The 14,546-nt window shown below is 50.4% G+C and overlaps 1 protein-coding gene across 1 annotated transcript in view; it reads right to left on the bottom strand.

The window, feature by feature from the left end:
* The window catches only part of mybpha (myosin binding protein Ha), a 278,659-nt gene that overhangs the window by 134,240 nt on the left and 129,873 nt on the right, over positions 1 to 14,546 (bottom strand). The window lies entirely within an intron of this gene.

The following is a 14,546-nucleotide window of genomic DNA, read 5'->3' as shown; positions in this document are numbered from 1 at the left end:
ACCAAGAGGATTGACGAGGGCAGGGCGATGGACGTTGTCTACATGGACTTTAGCAAGGCCTTTGATAAGGTCCCGCATGGTAGGCTGGTCCAGAAGGTTCGAACACATGGGATCCAGGGTGAGCTAGCCAATTGGATACAAAATTGGCTTGGTGATAGGAGGCAGAGGGTGGTAGTGGAGGGTTGTTTTTCAGATTGGAGGCCGGTGACCAGTGGTGTGCTGCAGGGATCGGTGCTGGGCCCTCTGTTGTTTGTCATATATATTAATGACTTGGATGTGAATGTAGGGGGCATGATTAGTAAGTTTGCAGATGACACCAGAATTGGTGGTATAGTGGACAGTGAAGAAGGTTGTCTAAGGTTACAACAGGATATAGATCAACTGGGTAAGTGGGCAAGGGATTGGCAAATGGAATTTAACGCAGACAAGTGTGAAGTGATGCATTTTGGGAAGTTAAACCAGGGCAGGACATATACAGTGAATGGCAGGGCCCTGGGGAGTGTTGTTGAGCAGAGAGGCCTTGGGGTGCAAGTACATAGTTCCCTGAAAATGGCAACACAGGTAGACAGGGTGGTGAAGAAGGCGTATGGCATGCTTGCCTTCATCGGCCGAGGCATTGAGTACAAGAGTTGGGACGTCATGTTACAGTTGTATATAACGTTGGTTCGGCTGCATTTGGAGTACTGTGTGCAGTTCTGGTCGCTGCACTACAGGAAAGATGTGATTAAGCTGGAGAGGGTGCAGAAAAGATTCACAAGGATGTTGCCTGGTTTGGAGGGCTTGAGTTATAAAGAGAGATTGGATAGGCTGGGTCTGTTTTCCCTGGAGTGAAGGAGGCTGAGAGGGGACATGATAGAGGTATATAAAATTATGAGAGGCATAGATAGGGTAGATAGCCAGAGTCTGTTTCCCATGGTAGGGGTGACTAAAACTAGAGAGCATAGATTTAAGGTGAGAGGGAGGAGGTTTAAAGGGGATCAAAGGGGTAATTTTGGAATGAGCTGCCAGAGAAGGTGGTGGAGGCAGGAACAGTAGCAACATTTAAGAGGCATCCGGACAGGTACTTGAATGAGCAAGGCTTAGAAGAATATGGAATTAATGCAGGCAGGTGGGATTAGTATAGATAGGCATTATGGTCAGCATGGATGCGGTGGGCCGAAGGGCCTGTTTCTATGCTGTATGACTCGATGAAATTAGTCTGTACTCATGTAATGAATTACTGGTCATGCGAAGATTGTTGCTGAACTGTGCAGACCAGGAGATGTGGAGGTTCGAGTCCCAGATGGTGCTGAATTTGCCGAAGATGGACTGTAGTACAGTGATCACCAAGCCCTGGGATAGGGAAAGGAACAGACTTCATTCTGATAATCAGTGAAGAGACACCTCGGCAAGAGTTGGGCTGGGCTTCACTGTGAGGTCCACGCCTTTGAATAGCTTATCAACACCCATTGTGAGGAAGGGCAACTTGACAACATTATGGATGAATAATAACAGCTAATGGCCTCTGGAAACTAAATCCCAGAACTTCATCAAACAATCCAACTATCTCTGAGCTGGAATTACAAGTTTAATAAATACATACAATACAAAACAGTCAGCACCTGACCTAGACTCTAATTGTGTCGGTCGATGACGAACTATCAATAGATTAGACAAGAGATATATAGCTAATGTGTGATTTGTCAGGAAACATCCAAAATGGCACTGACACCCCTGGGTGGTCCTATCATTGATACCCCAGGGTGGTCCTATCATTGATACCCCAAGGTGGTCCTATCATTGATACCCTAGGGTGGTCCTATCATCGATACCCCAAGGTGGTCCTATCATTGCTACCCCAGGGTGGTCCTATCATCGATACCCCAAGGTGGTCCTATCATTGATACCCCAGGGTGGTCCTATCATCGATACCCCAAGGTGGTCCTATCATTGATACCCCAGGGTGGTCCTATCATCGATACCCCAAGGTGGTCCTATCATTGATACCCCAGGGTGGTCCTATCATTGATACCCCAAGGTGGTCCTATCATTGATACCCCAGGGTGGTCCTATAATCGATACCCCAAGGTGGTCCTATCATTGATACCCCAAGGTGGTCCTATCATCGATACCCCAGGGTGGTCCTATCATCGATACCCCAAGGTGGTCCTATCATTGATACCCCAGGGTGGTCCTATCAGCGATACCCCAGGGTGGTCCTATCATCGATACCCCAAGGTGGTCCTATCATTGATACCTCAGGGTGGTCCTATCAGCGATACCCCAGGGTGGTCCTATCATCGATACCCCAGAGTGGTCTTATAATTGATACCCCAAGGTGGTCCTATCATTGATACCCAGGGTGGTCCTATCATCGATACCGAAAGGTGGTCCTATCATTGACACCCCAGGGTGGTCCTCAAATTGATACCCCAAGGTGGTCCTATCATCGATACCCCAAGGTGGTCCTATCATTGACACCCCAGGGTGGTCCTATCATCGATACCGAAAGGTGGTCCGATCATTGACACCCCAGGTTGGTCCTAAAATTGATACCCCAAGGTGGTCCTATCATTGACACCTCAGGGTGGTCCTATCATCGACACCCCAAGCTGGTCCTTTCATTGATATCCCAGGGTGGTCCTAAAATTGATACCCCAAGGTTGTCCTATTATTGACACCCCAGGGTGGTCCTAAAATTGATACCCCAAGGTGGTCCTATCATTGACACCCCAGGGTGGTCCTATCATCGACACCCCAAGCTGGACCTATCATTGACACCCCAGGGTGGTCCTAAAATTGATACCCCAAGGTGGTCCTATCATTGACACCCCAGGGTGGTCCTATTATTGATACCCCAAGGTGGTCCTAAAATTGATACCCAGGATGGTCCTATCATTGATACCCCAGGGTGGTGCCATCATTAATACCCCAGGCTGGTCCTATCATTGACACCCCAGGGTGGTCCTAAAATTGATACCCCAAGGTGGTCCTACCATTGACACCCCAGGGTGGTCTTATCATTGATACCCCAGGGTGGACCCATCATTGATACCCCAGGATGGTCCTATCATTGATACCCCAGGGTGGTCCCATCATTAATACCCCAGGCTGGTCCTATCATTGACACCCCAGGGTGGTCCTATCATTGATACCCCAAGGTGGTCCAATCATTGACACCCCAGGGTGGTCCGATCATTGATACCCCAAGGTGGTGCTGTCATTGACACCCCAGGGAGGACCTATCATTGATACCCCAAGGTGGTCCTATCATTGACTCCCCAGGGTGGTCCGATCATTGATACCCCAAGGTGGTCCTATCATTGACACCCCAGGGTGGTCCGATCATTGATACCCCAAGGTGGTGCTATCATTGACACCCCAGGGAGGACCTATCATTGATACCCCAAGGTGGTCCTATCATTGATACCCCAGGGTGGTCCTATAATCGATACCCCAAGGTGGTCCTATCATTGATACCCCAAGGTGGTCCTATCATCGATACCCCAGGGTGGTCCTATCATCGATACCCCAAGGTGGTCCTATCATTGATACCCCAAGGTGGTGCTATCATTGACACCCCAGGGAGGACCTATCATCGATACCCCAAGGTGGTCCGATCATTGATACCCCAAGGTGGTGCTATCATTGACACCCCAGGGAGGACCTATCATTGATACCCCAAGGTGGTCCTATCATTGACTCCCCAGGGTGGTCCGATCATTGATACCCCAAGGTGGTCCTATCATTGACACCCCAGGGTGGTCCGATCATTGATACCCCAAGGTGGTGCTATCATTGACACCCCAGGGAGGACCTATCATTGATACCCCAAGGTGGTCCTATCATTGATACCCCAGGGTGGTCCTATAATCGATACCCCAAGGTGGTCCTATCATTGATACCCCAAGGTGGTCCTATCATCGATACCCCAAGGTGGTCCTACCATTGACACCCCAGGGTGGTCTTATCATTGATACCCCAGGGTGGACCCATCATTGATACCCCAGGATGGTCCTATCATTGATACCCCAGGGTGGTCCCATCATTAATACCCCAGGCTGGTCCTATCATTGACACCCCAGGATGGTCCTATCATTGATACCCCAAGGTGGTCCCATCATTGACACCCCAGGGTGGTCCGATCATTGATACCCCAAGGTGGTGCTATCATTGACACCCCAGGGAGGACCTATCATTGATACCCCAAGGTGGTCCTATCATTGACTCCCCAGGGTGGTCCGATCATTGATACCCCAAGGTGGTCCTATCATTGACACCCCAGGGTGGTCCGATCATTGATACCCCAAGGTGGTGCTATCATTGACACCCCAGGGAGGACCTATCATTGATACCCCAAGGTGGTCCTATCATCGATACCCCAGGGTGGTCCTATCATCGATACCCCAAGGTGGTCCTATCATTGATACCCCAAGGTGGTCCTATCATTGATACCCCAGGGTGGTCCTATCATCGATACCCCAAGGTGGTCCTATCATTGATACCCCAGGGTGGTCCTATCAGCGATACCCCAGGGTGGTCCTATCATCGATACCCCAAGGTGATCCTATCATTGATACCCCAGGGTGGTCCTATCAGCGATACCCCAGGGTGGTCCTATCATTGATACCCCAGAGTGGTCTTATAATTGATACCCCAAGGTGGTCCTATCATTGATACCCAGGGTGGTCCTATCATCGATACCGAAAGGTGGTCCGATCATTGACACCCCAGGGTGGTCCTCAAATTGATACCCCAAGGTGGTCCTATCATCGATACCCCAAGGTGGTCCTATCATTGACACCCCAGGGTGGTCCTATCATCGATACCGAAAGGTGGTCCTATCATTGACACCCCAGGTTGGTCCTAAAATTGATACCCCAAGGTGGTCCTATCATTGACACCTCAGGGTGGTCCTATCATCGACACCCCAAGCTGGTCCTTTCATTGATACCCTAGGGTGGTCCTATCATCGATACCCCAAGGTGGTCCTATCATTGCTACCCCAGGGTGGTCCTATCATTGATACCCCAAGGTGGTCCTATCATTGATACCACAGGGTGGTCCTATCATTGATACCCCAAGGTGGTCCTATCATTGATACCACAGGGTGGTCCGATAATCGATACCCCAAGGTGGTCCTCTCATTGATACCCCAAGGTGGTCCTATCATCGATACCCCAAGGTGGTCCTATCATTGATACCCCAGGGTGGTCCTATCATCGATACCCCAAGGTGGTCCTATCATTGACACCCCAGGGTGGTCCTATCATTGATACCCCAAGGTGGTCCTATCATCGATACCCCAAGGTGGTCCTATCATTGATACCCCAAGGTGGTCCTATCATTGATACCCCAGGGTGGTCCTATAATCGATACCCCAAGGTGGTCCTATCATTGATACCCCAAGGTGGTCCTATCATCGATACCCCAGGGTGGTCCTATCATCGATACCCCAAGGTGGTCCTATCATTGATACCCCAGGGTGGTCCTATCATTGATACCCCAAGGTGGTCCTATCATCGATACCCCAAGGTGGTCCTAGCATTGATACCCCAGGGTGGTCCTATCAGCGATACCCCAGGGTGGTCCTATCAGCGATACCCCAAGGTGGTCCTATCATTGATACCCCAGGGTGGTCCTATCAGCGATACCCCAGGGTGGTCCTATCATCGATACCCCAAGGTGGTCTTATAATTGATACCCCAAGGTGGTCCTATCATTGATACCCAGGGTGGTCCTATCATCGATACCGAAAGGTGGTCCTATCATTGACACCCCAGGGTGGTCCTCAAATTGATACCCCAAGGTGATCCTATCATCGATACCCCAAGGTGGTCCTATCATTGACACCCCAGGGTGGTCCTATCATCGATACCGAAAGGTGGTCCGATCATTGACACCCCAGGTTGGTCCTAAAATTGATACCCCAAGGTGGTCCTATCATTGACACCTCAGGGTGGTCCTATCATCGACACCCCAAGCTGGTCCTTTCATTGATATCCCAGGGTGGTCTTAAAATTGATACCCCAAGGTTGTCCTATTATTGACACCCCAGGGTGGTCCTAAAATTGATACCCCAAGGTGGTCCTATCATTGACACCCCAGGGTGGTCCTATCATTGATACCCCAAGGTGGTCCAATCATTGACACCCCAGGGTGGTCCGATCATTGATACCCCAAGGTGGTGCTATCATTGACACCCCAGGGAGGACCTATCATTGATACCCCAAGGTGGTCCTATCATTGACTCCCCAGGGTGGTCCGATCATTGATACCCCAAGGTGGTCCTATCATTGACACCCCAGGGTGGTCCGATCATTGATACCCCAAGGTGGTGCTATCATTGACACCCCAGGGTGGTCCTATAATCGATACCCCAAGGTGGTCCTATCATTGATACCCCAAGGTGGTCCTATCATTGACACCCCAGGGTGGTCCGATCATTGATACCCCAAGGTGGTCCTATCATTGATACCCCAGGGTGGTCCTATAATCGATACCCCAAGGTGGTCCTATCATTGATACCCCAAGGTGGTCCTATCATCGATACCCCAGGGTGGTCCTATCATCGATACCCCAAGGTGGTCCTATCATTGATACCCCAAGGTGGTCCTATCATTGATACCCCAGGGTGGTCCTATCATCGATACCCCAAGGTGGTCCGATCATTGATACCCCAAGGTGGTGCTATCATTGACACCCCAGGGAGGACCTATCATTGATACCCCAAGGTGGTCCTATCATTGACTCCCCAGGGTGGTCCGATCATTGATACCCCAAGGTGGTCCTATCATTGACACCCCAGGGTGGTCCGATCATTGATACCCCAAGGTGGTGCTATCATTGACACCCCAGGGAGGACATATCATTGATACCCCAAGGTGGTCCTATCATTGATACCCCAGGGTGGTCCTATAATCGATACCCCAAAGTGGTCCTATCATTGATACCCCAAGGTGGTCCTATCATCGATACCCCAAGGTGGTCCTACCATTGACACCCCAGGGTGGTCTTATCATTGATACCCCAGGGTGGACCCATCATTGATACCCCAGGATGGTCCTATCATTGATACCCCAGGGTGGTCCCATCATTAATACCCCAGGCTGGTCCTATCATTGACACCCCAGGGTGGTCCTATCATTGATACCCCAAGGTGGTCCTATCATTGACACCCCAGGGTGGTCCGATCATTGATACCCCAAGGTGGTCCTATCATTGACTCCCCAGGGTGGTCCGATCATTGATACCCCAAGGTGGTCCTATCATTGACACCCCAGGGTGGTCCGATCATTGATACCCCAAGGTGGTGCTATCATTGACACCCCAGGGAGGACCTATCATTGATACCCCAAGGTGGTGCTATCATTGATACCCCAGGGTGGTCCTATAATCGATACCCCAAGGTGGTCCTATCATTGATACCCCAAGGTGGTCCTATCATCGATACCCCAGGGTGGTCCTATCATTGATACCCCAAGGTGGTCCTATCATTGATACCCCAGGGTGGTCCTATCATCGATACCCCAAGGTGGTCCTATCATTGATACCCCAGGATGGTCCTATCAGCGATACCCCAGGGTGGTCCTATCATCGATACCCCAAGGTGGTCCTATCATTGATACCCCAGGGTGGTCCTATCAGCGATACCCCAGGGTGGTCCTATCATCGATACCCCAGAGTGGTCTTATAATTGATACCCCAAGGTGGTCCTATCATTGATACCCAGGGTGGTCCTATCATCGATACCGAAAGGTGGTCCTATCATTGACACCCCAGGGTGGTCCTCAAATTGATACCCCAAGGTGGTCCTATCATTGACACCTCAGGGTGGTCCTATCATCGACACCCCAAGCTGGTCCTTTCATTGATATCCCAGGGTGGTCCTAAAATTGATACCCAGAGTGGTCCTATCATCGATACCGAAAGGTGGTCCTATCATTGACATCCCAGGTTGGTCCTAAAATTGATACCCCAAGGTGGTCCTATCATTGACACCTCAGGGTGGTCCTATCATCGACACCCCAAGCTGGTCCTTTCATTGATATCCCAGGGTGGTCCTAAAATTGATACCCCAAGGTGGTCCTATCATTGACACCCCAGGGTGGTCCTAAAATTGATACCCCAAGGTGGTCCTATCATTGACACCCCAGGGTAGTCCTATCATCGACACCCCAAGCTGGTCCTATCATTGACACCCCAGGGTGGTCCGATCATTGATACCCCAAGGTGGTGCTATCATTGACACCCCAGGGAGGACCTATCATTGATACCCCAGGGTTGACCCATCATTGATACCCCAGGATGGTCCTATCATTGATACCCCAGGGTGGTGCCATCATTAATACCCCAGGCTGGTCCTATCATTGACACCCCAGGGTGGTCCTAAAATTGATACCCCAAGGTGGTCCTACCATTGACACCCCAGGGTGGTCTTATCATTGATACCCCAGGGTGGACCCATCATTGATACCCCAGGATGGTCCTATCATTGATACCCCAGGGTGGTCCCATCATTAATACCCCAGGCTGGTCCTATCATTGACACCCCAGGGTGGTCCTATCATTGATACCCCAAGGTGGTCCTATCATTGACACCCCAGGGTGGTCCGATCATTGATACCCCAAGGTGGTGCTATCATTGACACCCCAGGGAGGACCTATCATTGATACCCCAAGGTGGTCCTATCATTGACTCCCCAGGGTGGTCCGATCATTGATACCCCAAGGTGGTCCTATCATTGACACCCCAGGGTGGTCCGATCATTGATACCCCAAGGTGGTGCTATCATTGACACCCCAGGGAGGACCTATCATTGATACCCCAAGGTGGTGCTATCATTGATACCCCAGGATGGTCCTATCATTGATACCCCAGGGTGGTCCTAGCATTGATACCCCAGGATGGTCCTATCATTGATACCCCAGGGTGATCCTATCATTGTTATCCCAGGATGGTCCTATCATTGATACCCCAGGGTGGTCCTACTATTGAAACCCCAAGGTGGTCCTATCATTGATACCCTAGGGTGGTCCAATCATTGACACCCCTGGGTGGTCCAATCATTGATACCCCAGGGTGGTCCTTTCATTGATACCCAGTGTGGTCCTGTCATTGATACCCCAGGGAGTTCCTATCATTGTTACCCCAGGATGGTCCTATCATTGATACCCCAGGGTGGTCCTATCATTGATACCCCAGGGTGGTCCTTTCATTGATACCCAGTGTGGTCCTATCATTGATACCCCAGGGAGTTCCTATCATTGATACCCTAGGGTGGTCCTATCAATGATACCCCAAGGTGGTCCTATCATTGATACCCCAGGATAGTCCTATCAATGATACCCGAGGGTGGTCCTATCATTGATACCCCAAGGTGGTCCTATCATTGATACCCCAGGATAGTCCTATCAATGATACCACAGGATGGTCCTATCATTGATAGCCCAGGATAGTCCCATCATTGACACCCCAGGGTGGTCCAATCATTGCTACCCAGGATGGTCCTATCATTGATACCCCAGGGTGGTCCTATCATTGATACCCCAGGAAAGTCCTATCATTGATACCCCAGGGTGGTCCTATCAATGAAACCCCAGGGTGGTCCTATCATTGATACCCCAGGGTGGTCCTATCATTGACACCCCAGGGTGGTCCGATCATTGATACCCCAGGGTGGTCCAATCATTGTTACGCAGGATGGTGCGATCAAAGACACCCCTGGGTGGTCCTATCATTGATACCCCAGGGTGGTCCTATCATTGATACCCCAGGATAGTCCTATCATTGACACCCCAGGGTGGTCCTATCATTGATACCACAGGGTGGTCCAATCATTGCTACCCAGGATGGTCCTATCATTGACACCCCAGGGTGGTCCTATCATGGATACCCCAGGATGGTCCTATCATTGATACCCCAAGGTGGTCCTATCATTGATACCCAGGATGGTCCTATCATTGATACCCCAGAGTGGTCCTTTCATTGATACCCCAGGGTGGTCCTATCATTGATACCCCAGGATAGTCCTATCATTGACACCCCAGGGTGGTCCTATCAATGATACCCCAGGGTCGTCCTATCATTGATCCGCAGGGTGGTCCTATCATCGAAACCCCAGGGTGGTCCTATCATTGATAACCAGGATGGTCCTCTCATTGATACCCCAGGGTGGTCCTATCATTGATACCCAGGATGGTCCCATCATTGATACCCAGGATGGTCCTATTATTGATACCCCAGGGTGGTCCTATCATTGATACCCCAGGGTGGTCCTATCATTGATACCCAGGATGGTCCTATCATTGATACCCCAGGGTGGTCCTATCATTGATACCCCAGGGTGGTCCTATCATTGATACCCAGGATCGTGCTATCATTGACACCCCAGGATGATCCTATCATTGATACCCCAGGGTGGTCCTTTCATTGATACCCCAGGATGGTCCTGTCATTGATACCCCAGGGTGGTCCTATCATTCATACCCCAGGGTGGTCCTTTCATTGATACCCAGGGTGGTCCTATCATTGATACCCCAGGATGGTCCTATCATTGATACCCCAGGGTGGTCCGATCATTGATACCCCAGGGTGGTCCTTTCATTGATACCCCAGGATGGTCCTATCATTGATACCCCAGGGTGGTCCTATCATTGATACCCCAGGGTGGTCCTATCATTCATACCCTAGGGTGGTCCTATCATTGACACCCCAGGATGGTCCTATCATTGATAGCCCAGGATAGTCCTGTCATTGACACCCCAGGGTGGTCCGATCATTGATACCCCAGGATGGTCCTATTATTGAAACCCCAGGGAGTTCCTATCATTGATACCCTAGGGTGGTCCTATCATTGACACCCCAGGATGGTCCTATCATTGATAGCCCAGGATAGTCCTATCATTGACACTCCAGGGTGTACGATCATTGATACCCCAGGGTGGTCCAATCATTGTTACGCAGGATGGTGCTATCATTGACACCCCTGGGTGGTCCTATCATTGATACCCCAGGGTGGTCCTATCATTGATACCCCAGGATAGTCCTATCAATGATACCCCAGGGTGGTCCTATCATTGATACCCCAGGGTGGTCCAATCATTGCTACCCAGGATGGTCCTATCATTGACAAGCCAGGGTGGTCCTATCATTGATACCCCAGGGTGCTCCTATCATTGATACCCCAGGATAGTCCTATCATTGACACCCCAGGGTGGTCCTATCAATGATACCCCAGGGTCGTCCTATCATTGATCCCCAGGGTGGTCCTATATTTGAAACCCCAGGGTGGTCCAATCATTGATACCCAGGATGGTCCTATCATTGATACCCCAGGGTGGTCCTATCATTGCTACCCAGGATGGTCCTATCATTGATACCCCAGGGTGGTCCTATCATTGATCCCCAGGATGGTTCTATCATTGATACCCCAGGGTGGTCCTATCATTGATACCCAGGACGGTCCTATCATTGGTACCCAGGATGGTCCTATTATTGATACCCCAGGGTGGTCCGATCATTGATACCCCAGGGTGATCCTATCATTGATACCCAGGATGGTCCTATCATTGATACCCCAGGGTGGTCCTATCATTGATACCCAGGATGGTCCTATCATTGACACCCCAGGATGGTCCTATCATTGATACCCCAGGGTGGTCCGATCATTGATACCCCAGGGTGGTCCTTTCATTGATACCCAGGGGGGTCCTATCATTGATACCCAGGGTGGTCCTATCATTGATACCCCAGGATGGTCCTATTATTGAAACCCCAGGGAGTTCCTATCATTGATACCCTAGGGTGGTCCTATCATTGACACCACAGGATGGTCCTGTCATTGATAGCCCAGGATAGTCCTATCATTGACACCCCAGGGTGGTCCGATCATTGACACCCCAGGTTGGTCCAATCATTGTTACGCAGGATGGTGCTATCATTGACACCCCTGGGTGGTCCTATCATTGATAGCCCAGGGTGGTCCTATCATTGATACCCCAGGATAGTCCTATCAATGATACCCCAGAATGGTCCTATCATTGATAGCCCAGGATAGTCCTATTATTGACACCCCAGGGTGGTCCTATCATTGATACCCCAGGGTGGTCCAATCATTGCTACCCAGGATGGTCCTATCATTGACAAGCCAGGGTGGTCCTATCATTGATACCCCAGGGTGCTCCGATCATTGATACCCCAGGATAGTCCTATCATTGACACCCCAGGGTTGTCCTATCAATGATACCCCAGGGTCGTCCTATCATTGATCCCCAGGGTGGTCCTATCATTGAAACCCCAGGATGGTCCTATCATTGATACCCCAGGGTGGTCCTATCATTGCTACCCAGGATGGTCCTATCATTGATACCCCAGGGTGGTCCGATCATGATTCCCCGGATGGTTCTATCATTGATACCCCAGAGTGGTCCTATCATTGATACCCAGGACGGTCCTATCATTGATACCCCAGGGTGGTCCTATCATTGATACCCAGGATGGTCCTATCATTGACACCCCAGGATGGTCCTATCATTGATACCCCAGGGTGGTCCGATCATTGATACCCCAGGGTGGTCCTTTCATTGATACCCAGGGGGGTCCTTTCATTGATACCCCAGGGTGGTCCTATCATTGATACCCCAGGGTGGTCCTATCATTCATACCCCAGGGTGGTCCTTTCATTGATACCCAGGGTGGTCCTATCATTGATACCCCAGGATGGTCCTCTCATTGAAACACCAAGGTGGTCCTATCATTGATACCCCAGGGAGTTCCAATCATTGATACCCCAGGGTGGTCCTATCATTCATACCCCAGGGTGGTCCTTTCATTGATACCCAGGGTGGTCCTATCATTGATACCCCAGGATGGTCCTACCATTGAAACACCAATGTGGTCCTATCATTGATACCCCAGGGAGTTCCTATCATTGATACCCCAGGGTGGTCCTTTCATTGATACCCAGGGTGGTCCTATCATTGATACCATAGGGAGTTCCTATCATTGATACCCTAGGGTGGTCCTATCATTGACACACCAGGATAGCCCAGGATAGTCCTATCATTGACACACCAAGGTGGTCCTATCATTGACACCCCAGGGTGGTCCAATCATTGATACCCAGGATGGTCCTATCATTGATACCCCAGGGTGGTCCGGTCATTGATACCCCATGGTGGTCCCATCATAGATACCCCAGGATGGTCCTATCATTGATAGCCCAGGGTGGTCCCATCATTAATAACCCAGGCTGGTCCTATCATTGACACCCCAGGGTGGTCCTATCATTGATACCCAGGGTGGTCCTATCATTGATATCCCATGGAGTTCCTATCATTGATACCCTAGGGTGGTCCTATCATTGACACACCTGGATGGTCCTGGCATTGATAGCCCAGGATAGTCCTATCATTGACACCCCAAGGTGGTCCTATCATAGACACCCCAGGGTGGTCCAATCATTGATACCCAGGATGGTCCTATCATTGATACCCCAGGGTGGTCCTGTCATTGATACCCCATGGTGTCCCATCATAGATACCCCAGGATACTCCTATCATTGACACCCCAGGGTGGTCCTATCATTGATACCCTAAGGTGGTGCTATCATTGACACCCCAGGGTGCACCTATCATTGATACCCCAAGGTGGTCCTATCATTGACACCCCAGTGTGGTCCTACAATTGATACCCCAAGGTGGTCCGATCATTGATACCCCAGGGTTGTCCGATCATTGATACCCCAAGGTGGTCCTATCATTGATACCCAGGATGGTCCAATCATTGATACCCCAGGATGGTCCTATCATTGATACCCAGGATGGTCCAATCATTGATACCCCAGGGTGGTCCTATCACTGATACCCCAGGGTGGTCCAATCATTGATACCCCAGGGTGGTCCTATAATTGATACCCAGGATGGTCCTATCATTGATACCCCAGGGTGGTCCTATCATTGATACCCAGGATCGTCCTATCATTGACACCCCAGGATGGTCCTATCATTGATACCCCAGGGTGGTCCGATCATTGATACCCCAGGGTGGTCCTTTCATTGATACCCCAGGATGGTCCTATCATTGATACCCAGGATGGTCCTATCATTGATACCCCAGGGTGGTCGTATCATTGATACCCAGGATGGTCCTATCATTGATACCCCAGGGTGGTCCTGTCATTGATACCCCATGGTGGTCCAATCATAGATACCCCAGGATGGTCCTATCATTGATACCCCAGGGTGGTCTTATCATTGATACCCAGTGTGGTCCTATCATTGATACCCCAGGATGGTCCTATCATTGATACCCCAAGGTGGTCCTATCATTGATACCCCAGGGAGTTCCTATCATTGATACCCCAGGATGGTCCTGTCATTGATACCCCAGGGTGGTCCTATCATTGATACCCCAGGGTGGTCCTTTCATTGATACCCCAGGATGGTCCTATCATTGACACCCCAGGCTGGTCCTATCATTCATACCCCAGGGTGGTCCTTTCATTGATACCCAGGGTGGTCCGATCATTGATACCCCAGGATGGTCCTATCATTGAAACACCAAG

Source organism: Heterodontus francisci, chromosome 25 (assembly GCF_036365525.1).
Source record: "Heterodontus francisci isolate sHetFra1 chromosome 25, sHetFra1.hap1, whole genome shotgun sequence".
NCBI lineage: Eukaryota > Metazoa > Chordata > Chondrichthyes > Heterodontiformes > Heterodontidae > Heterodontus > Heterodontus francisci.
Note: the sequence above shows the minus strand (reverse complement) of the source record. Positions and strands in the feature narration are given on the sequence as shown.